We start from the raw sequence: 8,960 nt of genomic DNA on the forward strand, positions 1-8,960 counted from the left end.
TTTGTCTCTTTAGTTCTGTCTGTAGTATTCATTCAATAAATATCTATTGAATACTCATGGTTTCTATTATACATTCCAAATATTTAACAAAGTTAAAAGAATGTTTCCCTCTCTGGCTTGCATTCTAGAAGAGATGAAAAACAACAAAGCAAAATAAAAATGAGGTAAGTGTGAAAAATATCTGATACATTTGGTAAGTGCAAATGATACATACAACAAAGTGGAGAAGGCAAATGGTAGAGCCTGACTGAGTTTGCAAACCTCGGCTGGCCAAGGTCTCCTCCCCAAGAGGCAATGGAAACTAAAGAGACAAGCTAAGCACATGTTGCAAATCTCAAACATCTGGGTGGAAGGAAGAATCTCCAAAATTTGGTTTCAGGAGCCTAAGCGAAGCAGTATCTGGGATTGTTATTTTACTGCAGAAATATTGGGTCTGTTGCTATTGTATATGAACTTCCTTTGGTATATAAAATGATCTATACCATAAAATTAAAATGTAGTTGTGGAATGTCCAGAAAAAAATTATTGCACGTATTTGAAAATGTGTATGTGTATGTTTTATTGAGTTTTTGTGCATTTCATATAATAGGTCTTAATCAAATTTAGACCCCCCTCCCCCATCTGCACCTTCTATACCCCCTCACTGGATTTCATGCATTCTGTCATATATGTTAAGTCCTACCTAGTCAAGCATTTGTGTCCAAATGTCCCTTAGCATAAGCTCATCCTCTGAAGTCTAGTTAGCTTCATCTAAAGTCACTCCCTTAAAGACCAACTCTCTCTCACCCAGTAGTAATCAGTTGCCAATCATTCCTTTGTTAAGAGTTTGGCCTGCTGCCCACTTCCCCAGTTCTATACTGGGTTTTTCTCAGCATGGGTCTTGTATATGCTGTTAGCATTCTTGCATGTTCACATGTGCAAGTTAGCAGAGCCTGAAAGCCTGTTACCCTGTGCTCATTCACCAACCCTGGCTCTAGAGTCTTTCCCCTCTTGTACAATGGTCCCTGAGCCTGCAGAGTGTGTTTGAAATTTTTATTATTTTGTTTCACTAGCAATTTCTATTTTAAGAACTGATACTCAATACAGTCAAGTATTTTGCATCTACTGTGTTGGTTTTTAAAATGTTTTTAAAAACTACATATTCATATATGCCGATGAAGAAATTATAAAATAAGGTTATATAAATATTCACACACATAGGAATATAAATTCCTTAGCTTCTCATTAGGTGAAGTAATTGATTAAATTTTGAACACAAGTAGAAAAACAGACTCAGTTTTGTCAAAGCCAGACTTGAAGTTTGTAAATATTTTAGGAATATTATTATTAATAGAAGATGAGATGGAACTAGAATGGATAGGCTTTGTACTTTCCTTAGGATGTCATTTGCAGTGACACCTCAGAGAGTCTCAATTTTCCTCCTCAGAATCTCCAGCTGGTATATATCCCTACTAATCAATGAGTTCAGAAAGGAAGAATTAAACTAAAACCCAAATTCCAAAAAAGGGATTACTTCAAGTGGCAGTGAAAATATTTCAAATTAAACTGTTAGAAAACAAAACTTCATATTTCCAAGAAACAGTATGAATGTTAGCAGTGCAAACACAGGCACACCCCAGATTTCTGAACTAGCATGTATGAGGTGTTAATTACCAGTGGATTAACATCCACACCCAGCATGGGCATAGAGAGTGATTCCAAGACAAGCTGATTCCAAATACCTTACCCAACCAGGAAAGAAGGATTATCACTGAGCATACAAATTTAAAAGCAGCACCTTGATATACTTATGGAAGAAAGCACCTCCAAAGAATTTCAGAAGTATTCAGGTTTCATCAAACTCTTTCTGAAATGTAGTAAGGATGTATAAAAGAAATGAAATTTTGATTTTGTGCCTGTATTAAAGTATAGTTGGTAAAGTTGAAAGAGGTATTTTCCTTTTAAATTAGTTTGCTCTCCTTCTGGGGCCTAGAATTTTCCATGTCTGATTTCACTGTTAATGGAAAATCCTTGAGGAAATATATGAAAAATTCTGACATGGAACAAATGCTTGGGAAATCTGGGATAAAGGCGATGTCTGCTTCTGCTGTACTCACAAGCATGCCTGCAATTAATCTTATTAGTGCTCTGAAACAGCATACCGAACCCCTTTGAGGGTGTCGCCAAATTGGATCTCCAGGGAAAGAAGAATGTAACAGCAAAACAACCCAACAGCAACAGAGCATTATGGGACTGTTTCAGATACAGAAGGTGATGGTGTCACTATGTGATGGAATCCAGTCTAAGCAACAACATTCATCTTCCATTTTTAACACCTTAGAATACAGAGCCAAACTAGAGTGACTTCCCAGAATTTATGTAGAGAGATTAAAATCGTGCAAAGTAATGTATATTTTGGCTAAGAGATTTCTAAAGGAAAATGATAATGGTCTGAAAATATGTGAAAGACATAAAGGCTCCAGGAAAGGAAGATTCCTAGGTGGGGAACAAATGGACAGCAGAAAGGAGGAGAAATAATTGGCCTTAAACATAAGAATTCAGGGTTGAGGGGGATGTTCACCCTGAGATCCAGCCATCTCATTAGCAATAAAGTGACTGCCCACATTTGGGACACTTGAACCACCCTGAAGAAAGCCCTGAGAGGTTTATAAAGAGACCATTCATTGCCAGTGTAATACCATGGTGTCAATGGTTCCTTGAGACAGAGGAAGAAATGCCCTACAGGGGTGACTGAGGCGGATGTGCTCTGTCTTGATGAACTTGGGGTTAGGGAAATAAATTGTCCTTGGATTAAAAAATACTACTAAGAAAAAATAAGTGGAAGAAAGAACCTACTTTCAGGCTGAATTGAAAGTGAGAAATAAAATAAAATGCAGAAAAACTTAAGAGTACCTAAGGGAAATCTCATATTGGAATTTAGAAACTGACCAAAATAGCAGAATCAACTCTGGAGGAATCTTGCGCTCCAATGACAGCATTTGTGGATATAGGAGATTATATCTGAGCCCTGTTGCCCATGCTTCCTAACCACAAGTTTGGAGGGAGGCCGAGGTTGCAGCATATGACACTTTAAGAATGTTTTGAAAGATTTTATTTAAACAGTACAAAATCATCTTTTAAACAATTGCAGTCTGTAACAGCCCGGAATGGTGCTGCATCAACCTTTGCAAATGCGAAGTAAGCAATGCTGTTTAGGAGAAATGAAGAAAAGAGGTGTTTTGTTTCGTATGCAGTCCTTTCCTCTTCCTTGACCCCTTCACTATACAGTTGTCAACACATGTGTTAGCTTCTGAAAAAGGAAGTGTTTTCCATCCATTTTCCGTGGTAAGGAAATGGGAAGAATCTCCACAGTTAAGAACAAAGGTGGGGAACTGGAGGTCAGAAGCTGGATCTTTTCTTTCTGCCCTCCCAGCTCCTCATCTTTGCAGTGAAACAACAGGAAGGCTCTGTACCTCATGCACAAAGGTCAAGTACTCAGCCAGTGCGCTGGAGCTCAGCCAAGTGCTCTGCTGCCATCCTCCTGAGAGAGCACATCTGCTAGGGACTCTGCATCTTCCCCTGACCTGGGGCATGGGAACCTCAGAACATTTCCTAACCCAGGTCTCATTAGCTTGCTACAATTAGATTAGAGAAGAATGCAGTTGACAAAAGGCACATATTATTTATAATTTCCATTAGGAGTAAAGATTTCTCCAGACTGAAATTTCATAAGGCCATCTCATGTCATTTCACACAATTAATCTCTCCAGGAGGATAGGGGGGCAGTGGCATAAGAGAATCATTGGAACTGTTTGCATGCTAAGTGACCAATATATTTTTACATTTTATTAGGTTTTCTTTTTGTTTCTTTTAGACAGGAAATATTACAAGTCTTAGTTCAGGAAGATATGTGAGTTAGAATGTGAATGGATGAATGTGTGTATATTTTGGTTTGCACTCTGTCACTTTGACAAATAGATGTAATTTTTAAAAGTTGGGAAATGTTTATTTTCCATTTAAAAATATTAATTATAATCAATTTGAGGCTAGATTGAGATCTACCATGCTTAGGCTTTAAAACAGTCATTCACAACACTGTGACTGATACAGTGATCTAATTAGACTGTAATTTGTGTAATGACAAAGGCTTTGGACTGTGTTGGGAAGTTTCCAGGGTCATCTTTGTCAAATATTTATATGCAGCCACAAAACCTCTGACATCACAAAACCTCCTCTCAGGGGCTCAGTTTCCCCACATGTATATTTAGAAAGTTGCATCATAGATATGTAATAAAATAAGATAAATTGATTAGTAAAAGGTTAGGTGAGGTGGGTTACAATTTGCTGTTTGAAACTTTATATACATATGTGCACATAGACAAGTATTCATGAATTTGGAGAGTTAGACTAATATATTAAAAGATGTGGCTCTAAAGCCAAGTGTGATGGCACACATCTTTAATTCCAGCACTCAGGAGGCAGAAACAGGAAGATCTCTGTGAGTTCCAGACCAGGCTTGTCTACATAGTGAGTCTCAGGTCAGTCAGGTTACATAGTGAGAGCCTGCCTATCGCAAGAAAAGGAATGCAAGACAAAATTTTTAAATGCCCCAATATAGAAACAAAAACAAACAAAAAAGATGTTACTCTATTCTTTTCAGAAATAATAGAGATAATTAAATACATACAGAAAATAAAGACATTGAAGAGATTCAATCAGTTTCTTCTCGTGCAGCTCCATTCTTTCCTTTCATTGTGTGTTTTCGAGAGGATTAGCCTTCAAAAAAATTCTTAATCAGGTAAAATAGTAAAAGAAAGAGGATACTGTTTTTTGGGGGAGGGATGACCAAAAAATACCCTCTCCTTAGATATGTCTTTGCGTGTTATTTTTTCAAGAATAAATCTCAGCTAGTGCAGAGTATGGTAGGGCCTGGACATAGCCATCAGAGGTCGTTGAGTGCTCCACTCCCAACTCCATCTCCATGATTCTCCTAATGGAGACCAGATCCATGCATTTGTAGAGCTCCATGTCATTACTACTGGGAAGATGCCTACAGTACACATGTGCATTATTCTTTGATCCAGTGATTACAGAATGAGAACATGGCTTTGGGTATTCTTTGCATTTATGTTTCAGTAATCCTTTAATGAAATGAGGGAATGGAAAAATTCTAGTGTCTTGATGGTAGATATATTTTATAGTTCTCATTTTAAAATGTTTATGATTATTCTATATCATGAGTAAAAATCATCAGTTTATTCATCATTTCCTCAGTAATTCAATAGGAACTTACTAAACATTGAATATGACCAAAATGATGATGGCTAAATTAGTCAGTGAAAAGGATACAGCAGTTACATAAACAAATGATAAATGCGGAGATAATGCATAAGCTGTCTTGTATGTTTTCAATTGTGCATTTATGTGAGGAATGCATATGTTTGCGGGCACATGTGCACATGTGTACAGATGCATGTGGAGCCAGAGGATAGCTGAGACAATAATTCTTCAGGCATCATCTACATTTTTTAAAACACAAGGTCTCTCATTGATCTGAAACTCACCAAGTAGACTAGGCTGTCTGATTAACTCCAGAGATCCACCCATTTCTGCTTTCCCAGTGCTAAGATTAGGACTGCATACTACCACATCCAGACTTATTTTAATGTGTTTGGGGATTCAAACTCAGGTCCTCATGCTTATAAGCAAATATTTTAATGGCTGAGCTATTTTTCCAGCTCCTGTATATTTTAAAGGTATGCAGTCTTTACTAATTGTACCTCAGTAAAAGTGAGACTTTAAAGAAAAACTGTTAAGATTCAACTAATTAGAAAATAAAAAATATCTTGGGCCTCAGTATGTAAAAGCAATTGCTTTCAATACTGAAGTCTTAAGTTCTATCCCAGGAACCCACATGATGGAAAGAGATAATTGAATCTTGAAAGTGTTCCTCTGCTCTCCACACAGATGCTGTGGTACAAGTGCTATGACCACCCAACACAATAAATAAATGAAGTTTAAAAAAGAAAGAAAAATAACTCAACTGTAGGGAGAAAAGAAAATCCTTGACTGGTGCCTGGGAGATGTGAAGGAGAAGCAAAGGCAAGAGCAATTAGCATTACATGTTCTACACTGGGAACCAGAAAAAGCTCAGAAAAGGAAAAATTGCAAATGTTCATATCACAGTCCATTGGAATTTCTTGACAAGATTTTCCAAAAGCATCGCTCTATTGGGTTCCTCCTCATTTTTCTTTTGTCTTCCAAGGCTGGACTCTAGAGTTATGGATTCAGGATTTGCTTTCAGGTATTTTGGGAGCTGTTGGAGTATAAGAATCAGTGTCAGTTCCCTATCAAAGCCTTCTAGATAGGGGGAGAAAACAAATTTATCCATCATTTTTGAACAATAGCTGGTTGTCTCCCTTAGCTACAGGTGGGCACTACAGTATTGGAGACCAAGATTTGAAGTCTTACAACTGAGCAGCACTTTCTGGTTAGGAGCAAAATCATCAATGAGAAATAATTGTCTAAATAACTTTTTATCTAGACTTAAGCCTAATGTCTGGAAGGTGTAATGCTTTGAAATCTTAAAGAAATGTACTGCTGACTTTACTCTTTGGTTTTACTTTCCTTTTGGGCATTTAAGACCATACAGTTGGCCCAAATAAACAAATTTATTTTTACTCTTAATGTCATTTGGGAGTCTTTCATATAGACCCACTGAAGAGGTACCCCAATTGCCTCGCCCTGAGTCCCTGTTCAGCATGGAAGAGCCAGAGCGGTTGTGTGCCAATTCCCCATTGGCAATTTGGGCACCTCTTCAGACGGTGGTGTGATAAGAATAGGAGGTAGGAATTGGCTAGACAGTTAGGGTAGAAAGACTCCAAAGAAAAGTAGCCAGTTTCTTGGCTAAAAGTCAAAGTGTCCTTGGGCCTCTTAGCAACATACTCTGTTCCAAAGACCAAAAATGCCAAAAGTGTTTGGGAGCTCTTACCTAATTCCTAAAAGATTTTAGGGTTATATCTTTAGAGGGGGTAGTGAAAGTAGCAAAAAGCCCCATTTAAAAAAAAAAGAAAAAGAGTACACAAAGGTGTCGGGAAAAAGTGAGAGAGAGATATGGGAGGAGTTGGAGGAAAGGGAGTGGGTGTGGATTTGATCAAAACACCTTGTGTTCATGTATGAAATTCTCAATAAACTTTTTTAAAGTTAAAAAAAGAAAGAAAAACATCTGAACACATGTAATGTAAAAAAAAATTAAGAGGTGGTAAAATGCCCCCAGAAAACATGTTGTAGCTTGGAACTGCTAATTTAGAGGTCATTAACACTTTGTATTTTGATGCGTGATAAACTATCCTTCAGAAAGGCTGCATTAATTCATATACCCAGTAACAATATACAAGCAAGTTTACATTCCCATCTTTTATCAGGGCTAGAAATTAATTGTGAGCTCTTTGCCTTTTGCTCTACACCATGGACTTCATCCACACAAGGTTTATATGTCCCTTTCCCAGGAAACTTTGATCTAGTTGCAACAATAACTAGGGATCAGAGCACAAGAAGGAAAAGCATAATTGTGTGAGGCACACAGACTGTGGTGAGATATCTTAGCTTTGAAGGAAACTAGTGAAAGTTACTGAACCAAGTGCAGATATTCACCCACTTGTTAAAGTGTGGGGAGACAGAGACCAGGCATTACTCTTGTAATTTTGACATGCCTTACTGTGAGTGTGTGTGGTAACTTGCTTTATCAATCTCCACCTTATTCTCTTGAGACATGGTCTCACTGAACCAGAAGCCAGGCTGGGAGCCAGAAAACCTATCCAGCAAATCTCCTATCTCTGCCCCCATCCCTGACTCCATTGTTTGGGTTACATGCACATGTGTATGGTCATGCCTAACTCTTTACATGGCTTCTGGGAGTTTGAACTCAGATCCTCATGTTTGTGCAGTAACCACTCTTAATTTCTTAGCCATTTCCTCAGTGCCTGAAATAGCTTCTTATTGTAATACGCTTCTTCCAATGAAATTATGGAGTGAATTGCTTTAATAATCATTTGCACAAAAAAAATTGGAAGGCATTCCATGCCTGGCAGTTATGGACTGTGATAATCTTTCATCGAATAGTCTCACCTAAATTTGTTGTCAATCAGTACAATATGATAAGTATCAACTTATTTACTAAATTATTAAACACAAATTATAGAAATTCACATATCTATTTCCTTTTTAAAAATATTTTATTATTTTTATTTTTATGTGTATGAGTGTATTATAAGTGCACCTATGTCATGCAAAGCCTTAGGAGTTCAAAAGAGGGAGTTAAATCCCCTGTAATTGGAGTTACAGAGGATTGGAGGATTTTTTAGATGCCATGTGGGTGCTGGAATTCGAATCTGGGTCCTCTGCAAGAGCAGTCAGTGCTCTTAACTGCTAAGCCATCTCTCCAACCCCTTACAGATCTATTTTCATAATTTAAATCAAAGAAATAAATCCCAAACAGTTGTAATTTAGAAACTAGTGCTGATATATTGGGTGTGATTTAATCTATTGAATGGAAGAAAAGGATACTTGAATAAAAGAGAAAGTGTTACGATGATCATTTGTTGAAAAGATTCCATCAGTGCTAATTTCTGATGAGGGGGAAAAGTCACATTTCAGAAATGCACATTTTCCTTTTCTTAGCTACCTCCGATGCTCAGAAATATAGAGTTAGCCTGACTTCTGAGGAGGAGGCTTTCATATTGCACTGGGTACCTGTTTTTATTCTCTGTAGTCTGTAATGTTTATTTTATTCTACTTGGAGAAGTCCCACATAGAGAAAAGGTAAAAATGAAAGAGAAATGAAGCATCAAACATTAATCTGCATATTTTTATAATCCTAAAATGACTATGCCTTCTAGTCTTTCTGTTATATTTTGATAGCAAACAAAACTCATTTAGCTCTAATAAAATAGCTTAGGTTAAACTACCTCATGTACTCTTTG

This window comes from Nannospalax galili, unplaced genomic scaffold (assembly GCF_000622305.1).
Source record: "Nannospalax galili isolate Female #2095 unplaced genomic scaffold, S.galili_v1.0 scaffold87, whole genome shotgun sequence".
NCBI classification, from domain to species: domain Eukaryota; kingdom Metazoa; phylum Chordata; class Mammalia; order Rodentia; family Spalacidae; genus Nannospalax; species Nannospalax galili.